This window comes from Ambystoma mexicanum, chromosome 2p, assembly GCF_040938575.1.
Source record: "Ambystoma mexicanum isolate Mex_15411 chromosome 2p, UKY_AmexF1_1, whole genome shotgun sequence".
NCBI lineage: Eukaryota > Metazoa > Chordata > Amphibia > Caudata > Ambystomatidae > Ambystoma > Ambystoma mexicanum.
In genome coordinates, this window is record NC_090923.1 from 1,308,172,099 (window position 1) to 1,308,187,119 (window position 15,021).

The window sequence follows — 15,021 nt, forward strand, 5'->3', positions numbered from 1 at the left end:
TTGGTTTAATGCCAATTATATTTAAAGATTCATGCTCAAGGGTGCTTGCAAATCGACACCCCCTCCCCATCACGATGGCTGGGTGATGCAAGCGTGAGAGCATCACAGCAGACCCATAGACATGAGAAACACTCTGTACCTCTGAGTGTATGTGGGCCCATGGCTGGATCAAGGACAAGGCAAGAACAGGAGATGGCTTAAGGTGTCAGCACCCAGGCTGCCCCTTTGCACGCTGCCAGCAACAGATGTTGGCCCATCCTTTAAGAGATTCTGAGGCTGATTTCAATGTTAACTTTGCTGCTGATTAAAGGATTGCTCAACCTTCGACCTGCGTCTAGTTTGCTTGGCTAAGCCCTGAAAATCTTTTACAGCTTGTATTGGTGGGAGATGATGTGAGTTTATCAAGAGCAACGGGATATGAGGCATGTGTGCCACAAAATGCAGGTCTAGGATCTTTTATTTGAAAGCCACTTTGGAAAACCCTACTGAGAACAAAAGGATTACACAAAAGGAAAGGGGATCAGTGGGTCAGGGGATAGCACATCTGACTGTGAGTCAGTTAATTGTAAGCCCAAATCCTACCCGTTTCGACATTTTTCCAGACTTTTTGTTTCATTTCTTAACAGATCCATTCCTATGTACCTCTGTGCTTTCAACAGAGTTTTCATTGTAATGGAGGGACATACAGTATGCCTTAAACATGCCTGGGCAGGGAAGACTATGTAAAAGCAAGAGTAGCAGACAGCTTAATAAATCATCAGCAGGACCCTCTAGACCTTCCCCAAAAAACATAACATGATTTCTATGCATGTATGTGCGTTGAACAGCGCAAGTAATTTGGTTAATGTCAGTGGATAAATGTGACTTTCGCACAGCGCAGAACAAAATCACTTGTACAGGCCCCTTCTGCAAAAGCATTACCGCTACAGAAAGCAGTGAAAAGGTGAGGCAGTGTGCAGTCCCCCCTGACCCTTCACAGCCCTGATCGGCCACGATCGGCCAAGGACCTCTCTATGAGAGCTGAGGGTGGAATTTTTCTGGACCTCAGTAACTTAGGGAGACATGGCTAAAGGGATCCTCAATCAACGGCCCAGCCTTTGCTCTGTGGCCTGTCCGGATATGTCTGTTCTCCAAATTACCTGCCGCTGCCCAGGTGTCAGCTGGTGAGATGGAATGACCTCCCAGGAAGCACACTGGCAGATAATTTGCATAGGCACACCCCCTCTCCCTCTCCTTAGCCCTGCTTGCTCCACAGTAGCAAGTATCTGGGGAAAATATAGTGGTCGAGGTGGGGTAGCAGTAACTAGCAACTCTGAGAAAGTAAATCTGGGACACTTGGCGACCTGTGGGCAACAACTGCAGAGCTCAGTGCCCAGGACTTTGTGGCACAGGGAGGAGGTCTGTGGGATTTCAGTAACTTGGAGACATGCAACCTGGTCGGGAGTGCTTCAGGTCTCCTTCCTTGCATGTTCCAAGCAACTCAACAAAGCATCAACAGGCTGGGATACCAACCACAGAGCCCCTTCCCACTTGATTAAAAGGCCAAAATCTTTTCCATGCAAATACATAGCCCCCAAATACCATATTTTCTTTGTTTTCTCTCTCTCTGTCTCTCTCTCCTCCCTCTCTCCCTCCCTCACTCACTCCTTCCCACCCTCCCGCCCTCTCTCTTCCCCCCTACCCCCCCTCCCTCTCCCTACCATTAATTTTAGGTTTTCATGCACTGCAGCACATTGTCACAATGGTATTTCACAATGGGACTTTTTGAAAGTTACAGAAATCAAAAAAGAAATCAACCAACTAAAAGCAGCCAAATCCGGAGTACACTGCTCAGCCCCAATTAAAGATTAAGGCCCTGAAGCAAGTAAAGCTGTGGTTCAGAGCGATGTTTGCAAACAGCACCTTAAAGCAGTTTACGCTGGAGTGCACAACAAGGAGGAAAGTGATAATACTGAGTTTGGTAGAATGGGATAAAAAAAAAAAAAAAAAAGAAGCGTGCCACTTCTAAAAGTACAAGTCAAGAAACTGAAGGGGACAGGGCTGTTCATTCAGTCAAGAGGACTCACAAGTAAAAGGCTCCTGAGGCATTAGTGTTGAATTTGGCGCAAAATGTATTGTGTTGTCGTGTAATATGAATGAACATAAAATGTCAATCTTCAATAAAAAAAGATATATTAAAAAATAAAGACTTGCAAATTAAGAAAGTTTCTGTCCAGACATGTGCCTAAAATAGTGAATGCTTTACGAATGTGCGTGTCATCCTTTAGAGCAGGGGCCAATTTAATTTTCCCATTATCATTCCAATATTAGTACATGTGTTGCAGAAGCAAGCGCAAAGGGAGAGTCAATCAAACCATTGATTAGGACCTCTGGTCAAAGGTTTGCCATACCAAATGTCCTTATGTCAGAGGGCAGAAAGTCCAAACACCATTTAGATATCGGGTGATATGAAATGAAGAGGCAAACAACAATGAATAAGCATTCTTTGCTGCTGTATTGATCTGGTCCTAAAGGGTTTTAGTTTAATGCCAATTATATTTAAAGATATAAAGATTAATGCTCCAGGGTGCTTGCAAAATGACACCCCCTCCCCATCACAATGGCTGGCTGATGCAAGCCTGAGAGCATCACAACAGACCCATAGACATGAGAAAAACTCTGTACCTCTGAGTGTATGTGGGCCCATGGCTGTAACAAGGACAAGGCAAGAACAGGAGGTGGCTTAAAGCGTCAGCACCAGAGGCTGTCCGATTGAGCCCTGTAAGCAACAGATGTTGGACCATCCTTTAAAGGATTCTCAGGCTGATTTCAATTTTAACTTTGCAGCTGATTTAAGGATTGCTCAACCTTCGACCCACGTCTAGATTGCAAGGATAAGCCCTGGAAATCTTGTACAGCTTGTACTGGTGGGAGATGATGTGACTTTATCAACTGCAACGGGATATGAGGCATGTGTGCCACAAAAAGCAGGTCTAGGATTTTTTAAAAGAAAGCCGCTTTAAGAAGGGAACTTTGGGCAACCCCACTGAGAGCAAAAGTATGACACAAAAGGTAAGGGGTTCAGTGGGTCAAATGATAGCACATTTGACTGTGAGTCAGTTTATTGTAAGTCCAAATGCTACCTGCTTTGAAATTTTCCAGGCTTTTTGTCTCATTTCTTAACAGATCCATTCCTATGTACCTCTGTGCTTTGAACAGAGTTTTCATTGTAAGGGAGGGACATACAGTATACCTTCCTGGGCAGGGAAGACTCTATGTAAAAGCAAGAGTAGCAGACAGCTTAAAAGAATCACCAGCAGGACCCTCTAGACCTTCCCCAAAAAACATAAAATGATTTCTCTGCACACATGTGCATTGAACAGCGCAAGTAGTTTGGTTAATGTCAGTGGATAAATGTCACTTTCCCACAGTGCAGAACAAAATCTCTTGTACAGGCCCCTTCTGCAAAAGCATTACCACTGTAGAAAGCAGGGCAGGTGAGGCAGTGTACAGTCACCTCCGACACTTCACTCCTCTGATCGGCTACGATCGGCCAAGGACCTCTCTATGAGAGCTGAGGGTGGAATTTTCTGGTCCTCGGTAAGTTAGGGAGACATGGCAAAAGGGATCCTCAATCAACGGCTCAGCCTTTGCTTTGTGGCCTGTCCATATATGTCTGTTCTCCAAATTACCTGCCGCTGCCCAGGTGTCAGCTGGTGAGATGGAATGACCTCGCAGGAAGCAAACTGGCAGATGATTTGCATAGGCAAACCCCCTCTCCCTCTTTCTTAGCCCTGCTTACTCCACAGTAGCAAGTATCTGGGGAAAATATAGTGGTCGAGGTGGGGTAGTAGTAACTAGTAAATCTGGGGTGCTTGGCAACTTGTGGGGAACAACTGCAGAGCTCAGCGCCCAGAACTTTGTGGCACAGGGAGGAGGTCTGTGGGATTTCAGTAACTTGGAGGCATGCAACCTGGTCGGGAGTGCTTCAGGTCTCCTTCCATGCACGTTCCAAGCAACTCAACAAAGCATCAACAGGCTGCCATACCAGCCACAGAGCCCCTTTCCACATAAAGAAAATATGGTATTCGGGGGCTATGTGTTTGCATGGCAAAGATTTTAGGCTTTTAATTGTTTTCTCTCTCTCTCTGTCTCTCTCTCTCCTCCCTCCCTCCCTCCTTCCCATCCCCCACAACCCCCGCTCCCTCTCCCTACCATTAATTTTAAGTGTTCCTGCACTGCATCACATTGTGACAATGGTATTTCACAATGGGACTGTTTGAAAGTTACAGAAATCAAAAAAGAAATCAACCAACTAAAAGCAGCCAAATCCGGAGTACACTGCTCAGCCCCAATTAAAGATTAAGGCCTAGAAGCAAGTAAAGCTGTAGTTCAGAGCGATGTTTGCAAATAGCACCTTAAAGCAGTTTACGCTGGAGTGCACAACAAGGGGGAAAGTGTTAATACTGAGTTTGGTAGAATGGGATAAAAAAACAAAAGCAGCGTGCCACTTCTAAAAGTACAAGTCAAGAAATTGAAGGGGATGGGGCTGTTCATTCAGTCAATAGGACTCACAAGTAAAAGGCTCCAGAGTCATTAGTGTTGAATTTGGCGCAAAATGTATTGTGTTGTCGTGTAAAATGAATGAACATACAATTTCAATCTTCATTAAAAAAGATGTATTCAAAAATAAAGACTTGCAGATTAAGAAAGTTTTTGTCCTGTCGTGTGCCAAAAATAGTGAATGCTTTACGAATGTGCGTGTCATCCTTTGAAGCAGGGTCAAATTCAATTTTCCCATTTTCATTCCAATATTAGTACATGGGTTGCTGAGGCACATAGGAATGGATCTGTTAAGAAATGAAACAAAAAGCCTGGAAAAATGTTGAAACAGGTAGGATTTGGACTTACAATAAACTGACTCACAGTCAGATGTGCTATCCCTTGACCCACTGACCCCCTTGCCTTTTGTGTAATCCTTTTCCTCTCAGCAGTGTTGTCCAAAGTTCCCTACTTAAAGAGACTTTCTTATACAAAAGATCCTAGACCTGTTTTTTATGGCCCACATGCCTCATATCCCGTTGCTCTTGATAAACCCACGTCATCTCCCACCAATACAATCTGTAAAATATTTCAAGGGCATAGCCAAGGAAATTAGACGTGGGCCGAAGGTTGAGCAATCCTTAAACCAGCAGCAAAATTAACATTGAAATCAGCCTCAGAATCTCTTAAAGGATGGGCCAACATTGGTTGCTTGCAGGGCGCAATCGGACAGCCTCTGGTGCTGACGCCTTAAGGCAAGCGCAAAGGGAGAGCCAACCAAACCATTGATTAGGACCTCTGGACTTTCTGCTCTTTGACATAAGGACATTTGATATGGCAAACGTTTGACCAAACACCATTTAGATGTCGGATGGTATGGAATTAAGCGGCAAACAGCAATACATCAGCATTCTTTGCTGCTTTATTGATCTGGTCCTAAAGGGTTTGGTTTAATGCCAATTATATTTAAAGATTCATGCTCAAGGGTGCTTGCAAATCGACACCCCCTCCCCATCACGATGGCTGGGTGATGCAAGCGTGAGAGCATCACAGCAGACCCATAGACATGAGAAACACTCTGTACCTCTGAGTGTATGTGGGCCCATGGCTGGATCAAGGACAAGGCAAGAACAGGAGATGGCTTAAGGTGTCAGCACCCAGGCTGCCCCTTTGCACGCTGCCAGCAACAGATGTTGGCCCATCCTTTAAGAGATTCTGAGGCTGATTTCAATGTTAACTTTGCTGCTGATTAAAGGATTGCTCAACCTTCGACCTGCGTCTAGTTTGCTTGGCTAAGCCCTGAAAATCTTTTACAGCTTGTATTGGTGGGAGATGATGTGAGTTTATCAAGAGCAACGGGATATGAGGCATGTGTGCCACAAAATGCAGGTCTAGGATCTTTTATTTGAAAGCCACTTTGGAAAACCCTACTGAGAACAAAAGGATTACACAAAAGGAAAGGGGATCAGTGGGTCAGGGGATAGCACATCTGACTGTGAGTCAGTTAATTGTAAGCCCAAATCCTACCCGTTTCGACATTTTTCCAGACTTTTTGTTTCATTTCTTAACAGATCCATTCCTATGTACCTCTGTGCTTTCAACAGAGTTTTCATTGTAATGGAGGGACATACAGTATGCCTTAAACATGCCTGGGCAGGGAAGACTATGTAAAAGCAAGAGTAGCAGACAGCTTAATAAATCATCAGCAGGACCCTCTAGACCTTCCCCAAAAAACATAACATGATTTCTATGCATGTATGTGCGTTGAACAGCGCAAGTAATTTGGTTAATGTCAGTGGATAAATGTGACTTTCGCACAGCGCAGAACAAAATCACTTGTACAGGCCCCTTCTGCAAAAGCATTACCGCTACAGAAAGCAGTGAAAAGGTGAGGCAGTGTGCAGTCCCCCCTGACCCTTCACAGCCCTGATCGGCCACGATCGGCCAAGGACCTCTCTATGAGAGCTGAGGGTGGAATTTTTCTGGACCTCAGTAACTTAGGGAGACATGGCTAAAGGGATCCTCAATCAACGGCCCAGCCTTTGCTCTGTGGCCTGTCCGGATATGTCTGTTCTCCAAATTACCTGCCGCTGCCCAGGTGTCAGCTGGTGAGATGGAATGACCTCCCAGGAAGCACACTGGCAGATAATTTGCATAGGCACACCCCCTCTCCCTCTCCTTAGCCCTGCTTGCTCCACAGTAGCAAGTATCTGGGGAAAATATAGTGGTCGAGGTGGGGTAGCAGTAACTAGCAACTCTGAGAAAGTAAATCTGGGACACTTGGCGACCTGTGGGCAACAACTGCAGAGCTCAGTGCCCAGGACTTTGTGGCACAGGGAGGAGGTCTGTGGGATTTCAGTAACTTGGAGACATGCAACCTGGTCGGGAGTGCTTCAGGTCTCCTTCCTTGCATGTTCCAAGCAACTCAACAAAGCATCAACAGGCTGGGATACCAACCACAGAGCCCCTTCCCACTTGATTAAAAGGCCAAAATCTTTTCCATGCAAATACATAGCCCCCAAATACCATATTTTCTTTGTTTTCTCTCTCTCTGTCTCTCTCTCCTCCCTCTCTCCCTCCCTCACTCACTCCTTCCCACCCTCCCGCCCTCTCTCTTCCCCCCTACCCCCCCTCCCTCTCCCTACCATTAATTTTAGGTTTTCATGCACTGCAGCACATTGTCACAATGGTATTTCACAATGGGACTTTTTGAAAGTTACAGAAATCAAAAAAGAAATCAACCAACTAAAAGCAGCCAAATCCGGAGTACACTGCTCAGCCCCAATTAAAGATTAAGGCCCTGAAGCAAGTAAAGCTGTGGTTCAGAGCGATGTTTGCAAACAGCACCTTAAAGCAGTTTACGCTGGAGTGCACAACAAGGAGGAAAGTGATAATACTGAGTTTGGTAGAATGGGATAAAAAAAAAAAAAAAAAAGAAGCGTGCCACTTCTAAAAGTACAAGTCAAGAAACTGAAGGGGACAGGGCTGTTCATTCAGTCAAGAGGACTCACAAGTAAAAGGCTCCTGAGGCATTAGTGTTGAATTTGGCGCAAAATGTATTGTGTTGTCGTGTAATATGAATGAACATAAAATGTCAATCTTCAATAAAAAAAGATATATTAAAAAATAAAGACTTGCAAATTAAGAAAGTTTCTGTCCAGACATGTGCCTAAAATAGTGAATGCTTTACGAATGTGCGTGTCATCCTTTAGAGCAGGGGCCAATTTAATTTTCCCATTATCATTCCAATATTAGTACATGTGTTGCAGAAGCAAGCGCAAAGGGAGAGTCAATCAAACCATTGATTAGGACCTCTGGTCAAAGGTTTGCCATACCAAATGTCCTTATGTCAGAGGGCAGAAAGTCCAAACACCATTTAGATAGCGGGTGATATGAAATGAAGAGGCAAACAACAATGAATAAGCATTCTTTGCTGCTGTATTGATCTGGTCCTAAAGGGTTTTAGTTTAATGCCAATTATATTTAAAGATATAAAGATTAATGCTCCAGGGTGCTTGCAAAATGACACCCCCTCCCCATCACAATGGCTGGCTGATGCAAGCCTGAGAGCATCACAACAGACCCATAGACATGAGAAAAACTCTGTACCTCTGAGTGTATGTGGGCCCATGGCTGTAACAAGGACAAGGCAAGAACAGGAGGTGGCTTAAAGCGTCAGCACCAGAGGCTGTCCGATTGAGCCCTGTAAGCAACAGATGTTGGACCATCCTTTAAAGGATTCTCAGGCTGATTTCAATTTTAACTTTGCAGCTGATTTAAGGATTGCTCAACCTTCGACCCACGTCTAGATTGCAAGGATAAGCCCTGGAAATCTTGTACAGCTTGTACTGGTGGGAGATGATGTGACTTTATCAACTGCAACGGGATATGAGGCATGTGTGCCACAAAAAGCAGGTCTAGGATTTTTTAAAAGAAAGCCGCTTTAAGAAGGGAACTTTGGGCAACCCCACTGAGAGCAAAAGTATGACACAAAAGGTAAGGGGTTCAGTGGGTCAAATGATAGCACATTTGACTGTGAGTCAGTTTATTGTAAGTCCAAATGCTACCTGCTTTGAAATTTTCCAGGCTTTTTGTCTCATTTCTTAACAGATCCATTCCTATGTACCTCTGTGCTTTGAACAGAGTTTTCATTGTAAGGGAGGGACATACAGTATACCTTCCTGGGCAGGGAAGACTCTATGTAAAAGCAAGAGTAGCAGACAGCTTAAAAGAATCACCAGCAGGACCCTCTAGACCTTCCCCAAAAAACATAAAATGATTTCTCTGCATACATGTGCATTGAACAGCGCAAGTAGTTTGGTTAATGTCAGTGGATAAATGTCACTTTCCCACAGTGCAGAACAAAATCTCTTGTACAGGCCCCTTCTGCAAAAGCATTACCACTGTAGAAAGCAGGGCAGGTGAGGCAGTGTACAGTCACCTCCGACACTTCACTCCTCTGATCGGCTACGATCGGCCAAGGACCTCTCTATGAGAGCTGAGGGTGGAATTTTCTGGTCCTCGGTAACTTAGGGAGACATGGCAAAAGGGATCCTCAATCAACGGCTCAGCCTTTGCTTTGTGGCCTGTCCATATATGTCTGTTCTCCAAATTACCTGCCGCTGCCCAGGTGTCAGCTGGTGAGATGGAATGACCTCGCAGGAAGCAAACTGGCAGATGATTTGCATAGGCAAACCCCCTCTCCCTCTTTCTTAGCCCTGCTTACTCCACAGTAGCAAGTATCTGGGGAAAATATAGTGGTCGAGGTGGGGTAGTAGTAACTAGTAAATCTGGGGTGCTTGGCAACTTGTGGGGAACAACTGCAGAGCTCAGCGCCCAGAACTTTGTGGCACAGGGAGGAGGTCTGTGGGATTTCAGTAACTTGGAGGCATGCAACCTGGTCGGGAGTGCTTCAGGTCTCCTTCCATGCACGTTCCAAGCAACTCAACAAAGCATCAACAGGCTGCCATACCAGCCACAGAGCCCCTTTCCACATAAAGAAAATATGGTATTCGGGGGCTATGTGTTTGCATGGCAAAGATTTTAGGCTTTTAATTGTTTTCTCTCTCTCTCTGTCTCTCTCTCTCCTCCCTCCCTCCCTCCTTCCCATCCCCCACAACCCCCGCTCCCTCTCCCTACCATTAATTTTAAGTGTTCCTGCACTGCATCACATTGTGACAATGGTATTTCACAATGGGACTGTTTGAAAGTTACAGAAATCAAAAAAGAAATCAACCAACTAAAAGCAGCCAAATCCGGAGTACACTGCTCAGCCCCAATTAAAGATTAAGGCCTAGAAGCAAGTAAAGCTGTAGTTCAGAGCGATGTTTGCAAATAGCACCTTAAAGCAGTTTACGCTGGAGTGCACAACAAGGGGGAAAGTGTTAATACTGAGTTTGGTAGAATGGGATAAAAAAACAAAAGCAGCGTGCCACTTCTAAAAGTACAAGTCAAGAAATTGAAGGGGATGGGGCTGTTCATTCAGTCAATAGGACTCACAAGTAAAAGGCTCCAGAGTCATTAGTGTTGAATTTGGCGCAAAATGTATTGTGTTGTCGTGTAAAATGAATGAACATACAATTTCAATCTTCATTAAAAAAGATGTATTCAAAAATAAAGACTTGCAGATTAAGAAAGTTTTTGTCCTGTCGTGTGCCAAAAATAGTGAATGCTTTACGAATGTGCGTGTCATCCTTTGAAGCAGGGTCAAATTCAATTTTCCCATTTTCATTCCAATATTAGTACATGGGTTGCTGAGGCACATAGGAATGGATCTGTTAAGAAATGAAACAAAAAGCCTGGAAAAATGTTGAAACAGGTAGGATTTGGACTTACAATAAACTGACTCACAGTCAGATGTGCTATCCCTTGACCCACTGACCCCCTTGCCTTTTGTGTAATCCTTTTCCTCTCAGCAGTGTTGTCCAAAGTTCCCTACTTAAAGAGACTTTCTTATACAAAAGATCCTAGACCTGTTTTTTATGGCCCACATGCCTCATATCCCGTTGCTCTTGATAAACCCACGTCATCTCCCACCAATACAATCTGTAAAATATTTCAAGGGCATAGCCAAGGAAATTAGACGTGGGCCGAAGGTTGAGCAATCCTTAAACCAGCAGCAAAATTAACATTGAAATCAGCCTCAGAATCTCTTAAAGGATGGGCCAACATTGGTTGCTTGCAGGGCGCAATCGGACAGCCTCTGGTGCTGACGCCTTAAGGCAAGCGCAAAGGGAGAGCCAACCAAACCATTGATTAGGACCTCTGGACTTTCTGCTCTTTGACATAAGGACATTTGATATGGCAAACGTTTGACCAAACACCATTTAGATGTCGGATGGTATGGAATTAAGCGGCAAACAGCAATACATCAGCATTCTTTGCTGCTTTATTGATCTGGTCCTAAAGGGTTTGGTTTAATGCCAATTATATTTAAAGATTCATGCTCAAGGGTGCTTGCAAATCGACACCCCCTCCCCATCACGATGGCTGGGTGATGCAAGCGTGAGAGCATCACAGCAGACCCATAGACATGAGAAACACTCTGTACCTCTGAGTGTATGTGGGCCCATGGCTGGATCAAGGACAAGGCAAGAACAGGAGATGGCTTAAGGTGTCAGCACCCAGGCTGCCCCTTTGCACGCTGCCAGCAACAGATGTTGGCCCATCCTTTAAGAGATTCTGAGGCTGATTTCAATGTTAACTTTGCTGCTGATTAAAGGATTGCTCAACCTTCGACCTGCGTCTAGTTTGCTTGGCTAAGCCCTGAAAATCTTTTACAGCTTGTATTGGTGGGAGATGATGTGAGTTTATCAAGAGCAACGGGATATGAGGCATGTGTGCCACAAAATGCAGGTCTAGGATCTTTTATTTGAAAGCCACTTTGGAAAACCCTACTGAGAACAAAAGGATTACACAAAAGGAAAGGGGATCAGTGGGTCAGGGGATAGCACATCTGACTGTGAGTCAGTTAATTGTAAGCCCAAATCCTACCCGTTTCGACATTTTTCCAGACTTTTTGTTTCATTTCTTAACAGATCCATTCCTATGTACCTCTGTGCTTTCAACAGAGTTTTCATTGTAATGGAGGGACATACAGTATGCCTTAAACATGCCTGGGCAGGGAAGACTATGTAAAAGCAAGAGTAGCAGACAGCTTAATAAATCATCAGCAGGACCCTCTAGACCTTCCCCAAAAAACATAACATGATTTCTATGCATGTATGTGCGTTGAACAGCGCAAGTAATTTGGTTAATGTCAGTGGATAAATGTGACTTTCGCACAGCGCAGAACAAAATCACTTGTACAGGCCCCTTCTGCAAAAGCATTACCGCTACAGAAAGCAGTGAAAAGGTGAGGCAGTGTGCAGTCCCCCCTGACCCTTCACAGCCCTGATCGGCCACGATCGGCCAAGGACCTCTCTATGAGAGCTGAGGGTGGAATTTTTCTGGACCTCAGTAACTTAGGGAGACATGGCTAAAGGGATCCTCAATCAACGGCCCAGCCTTTGCTCTGTGGCCTGTCCGGATATGTCTGTTCTCCAAATTACCTGCCGCTGCCCAGGTGTCAGCTGGTGAGATGGAATGACCTCCCAGGAAGCACACTGGCAGATAATTTGCATAGGCACACCCCCTCTCCCTCTCCTTAGCCCTGCTTGCTCCACAGTAGCAAGTATCTGGGGAAAATATAGTGGTCGAGGTGGGGTAGCAGTAACTAGCAACTCTGAGAAAGTAAATCTGGGACACTTGGCGACCTGTGGGCAACAACTGCAGAGCTCAGTGCCCAGGACTTTGTGGCACAGGGAGGAGGTCTGTGGGATTTCAGTAACTTGGAGACATGCAACCTGGTCGGGAGTGCTTCAGGTCTCCTTCCTTGCATGTTCCAAGCAACTCAACAAAGCATCAACAGGCTGGGATACCAACCACAGAGCCCCTTCCCACTTGATTAAAAGGCCAAAATCTTTTCCATGCAAATACATAGCCCCCAAATACCATATTTTCTTTGTTTTCTCTCTCTCTGTCTCTCTCTCCTCCCTCTCTCCCTCCCTCACTCACTCCTTCCCACCCTCCCGCCCTCTCTCTTCCCCCCTACCCCCCCTCCCTCTCCCTACCATTAATTTTAGGTTTTCATGCACTGCAGCACATTGTCACAATGGTATTTCACAATGGGACTTTTTGAAAGTTACAGAAATCAAAAAAGAAATCAACCAACTAAAAGCAGCCAAATCCGGAGTACACTGCTCAGCCCCAATTAAAGATTAAGGCCCTGAAGCAAGTAAAGCTGTGGTTCAGAGCGATGTTTGCAAACAGCACCTTAAAGCAGTTTACGCTGGAGTGCACAACAAGGAGGAAAGTGATAATACTGAGTTTGGTAGAATGGGATAAAAAAAAAAAAAAAAAAAGAAGCGTGCCACTTCTAAAAGTACAAGTCAAGAAACTGAAGGGGACAGGGCTGTTCATTCAGTCAAGAGGACTCACAAGTAAAAGGCTCCTGAGGCATTAGTGTTGAATTTGGCGCAAAATGTATTGTGTTGTCGTGTAATATGAATGAACATAAAATGTCAATCTTCAATAAAAAAAGATATATTAAAAAATAAAGACTTGCAAATTAAGAAAGTTTCTGTCCAGACATGTGCCTAAAATAGTGAATGCTTTACGAATGTGCGTGTCATCCTTTAGAGCAGGGGCCAATTTAATTTTCCCATTATCATTCCAATATTAGTACATGTGTTGCAGAAGCAAGCGCAAAGGGAGAGTCAATCAAACCATTGATTAGGACCTCTGGTCAAAGGTTTGCCATACCAAATGTCCTTATGTCAGAGGGCAGAAAGTCCAAACACCATTTAGATATCGGGTGATATGAAATGAAGAGGCAAACAACAATGAATAAGCATTCTTTGCTGCTGTATTGATCTGGTCCTAAAGGGTTTTAGTTTAATGCCAATTATATTTAAAGATATAAAGATTAATGCTCCAGGGTGCTTGCAAAATGACACCCCTTCCCCATCACAATGGCTGGCTGATGCAAGCCTGAGAGCATCACAACAGACCCATAGACATGAGAAAAACTCTGTACCTCTGAGTGTATGTGGGCCCATGGCTGTAACAAGGACAAGGCAAGAACAGGAGGTGGCTTAAAGCGTCAGCACCAGAGGCTGTCCGATTGAGCCCTGTAAGCAACAGATGTTGGACCATCCTTTAAAGGATTCTCAGGCTGATTTCAATTTTAACTTTGCAGCTGATTTAAGGATTGCTCAACCTTCGACCCACGTCTAGATTGCAAGGATAAGCCCTGGAAATCTTGTACAGCTTGTACTGGTGGGAGATGATGTGACTTTATCAACTGCAACGGGATATGAGGCATGTGTGCCACAAAAAGCAGGTCTAGGATTTTTTAAAAGAAAGCCGCTTTAAGAAGGGAACTTTGGGCAACCCCACTGAGAGCAAAAGTATGACACAAAAGGTAAGGGGTTCAGTGGGTCAAATGATAGCACATTTGACTGTGAGTCAGTTTATTGTAAGTCCAAATGCTACCTGCTTTGAAATTTTCCAGGCTTTTTGTCTCATTTCTTAACAGATCCATTCCTATGTACCTCTGTGCTTTGAACAGAGTTTTCATTGTAAGGGAGGGACATACAGTATACCTTCCTGGGCAGGGAAGACTCTATGTAAAAGCAAGAGTAGCAGACAGCTTAAAAGAATCACCAGCAGGACCCTCTAGACCTTCCCCAAAAAACATAAAATGATTTCTCTGCACACATGTGCATTGAACAGCGCAAGTAGTTTGGTTAATGTCAGTGGATAAATGTCACTTTCCCACAGTGCAGAACAAAATCTCTTGTACAGGCCCCTTCTGCAAAAGCATTACCACTGTAGAAAGCAGGGCAGGTGAGGCAGTGTACAGTCACCTCCGACACTTCACTCCTCTGATCGGCTACGATCGGCCAAGGACCTCTCTATGAGAGCTGAGGGTGGAATTTTCTGGTCCTCGGTAAGTTAGGGAGACATGGCAAAAGGGATCCTCAATCAACGGCTCAGCCTTTGCTTTGTGGCCTGTCCATATATGTCTGTTCTCCAAATTACCTGCCGCTGCCCAGGTGTCAGCTGGTGAGATGGAATGACCTCGCAGGAAGCAAACTGGCAGATGATTTGCATAGGCAAACCCCCTCTCCCTCTTTCTTAGCCCTGCTTACTCCACAGTAGCAAGTATCTGGGGAAAATATAGTGGTCGAGGTGGGGTAGTAGTAACTAGTAAATCTGGGGTGCTTGGCAACTTGTGGGGAACAACTGCAGAGCTCAGCGCCCAGAACTTTGTGGCACAGGGAGGAGGTCTGTGGGATTTCAGTAACTTGGAGGCATGCAACCTGGTCGGGAGTGCTTCAGGTCTCCTTCCATGCACGTTCCAAGCAACTCAACAAAGCATCAACAGGCTGCCATACCAGCCACAGAGCCCCTTTCCACATAAAGAAAATATGGTATTCGGGGGCTATGTGTTTGCAT

General features: G+C 44.9%; 3 non-coding genes across 3 annotated transcripts; all 3 read right to left on the reverse strand.

Moving 5' to 3' along the window:
* Nucleotides 1–2,225: 2,225 nt before the first annotated feature.
* LOC138567980 (U6 spliceosomal RNA) lies at nt 2,226–2,332 on the reverse strand. The gene has a single exon (XR_011302357.1). It is a non-coding gene; the product is annotated as a U6 spliceosomal RNA (small nuclear RNA).
* A 5,359-nt stretch (nt 2,333–7,691) lies between these two features.
* LOC138567981 (U6 spliceosomal RNA) lies at nt 7,692–7,798 on the reverse strand. Its single transcript, XR_011302358.1, has one exon. It is a non-coding gene; the product is annotated as a U6 spliceosomal RNA (small nuclear RNA).
* A 5,360-nt stretch (nt 7,799–13,158) lies between these two features.
* On the reverse strand, nt 13,159–13,265 carry LOC138567982 (U6 spliceosomal RNA). The gene has a single exon (XR_011302359.1). It is a non-coding gene; the product is annotated as a U6 spliceosomal RNA (small nuclear RNA).
* Nucleotides 13,266–15,021: the final 1,756 nt, after the last annotated feature.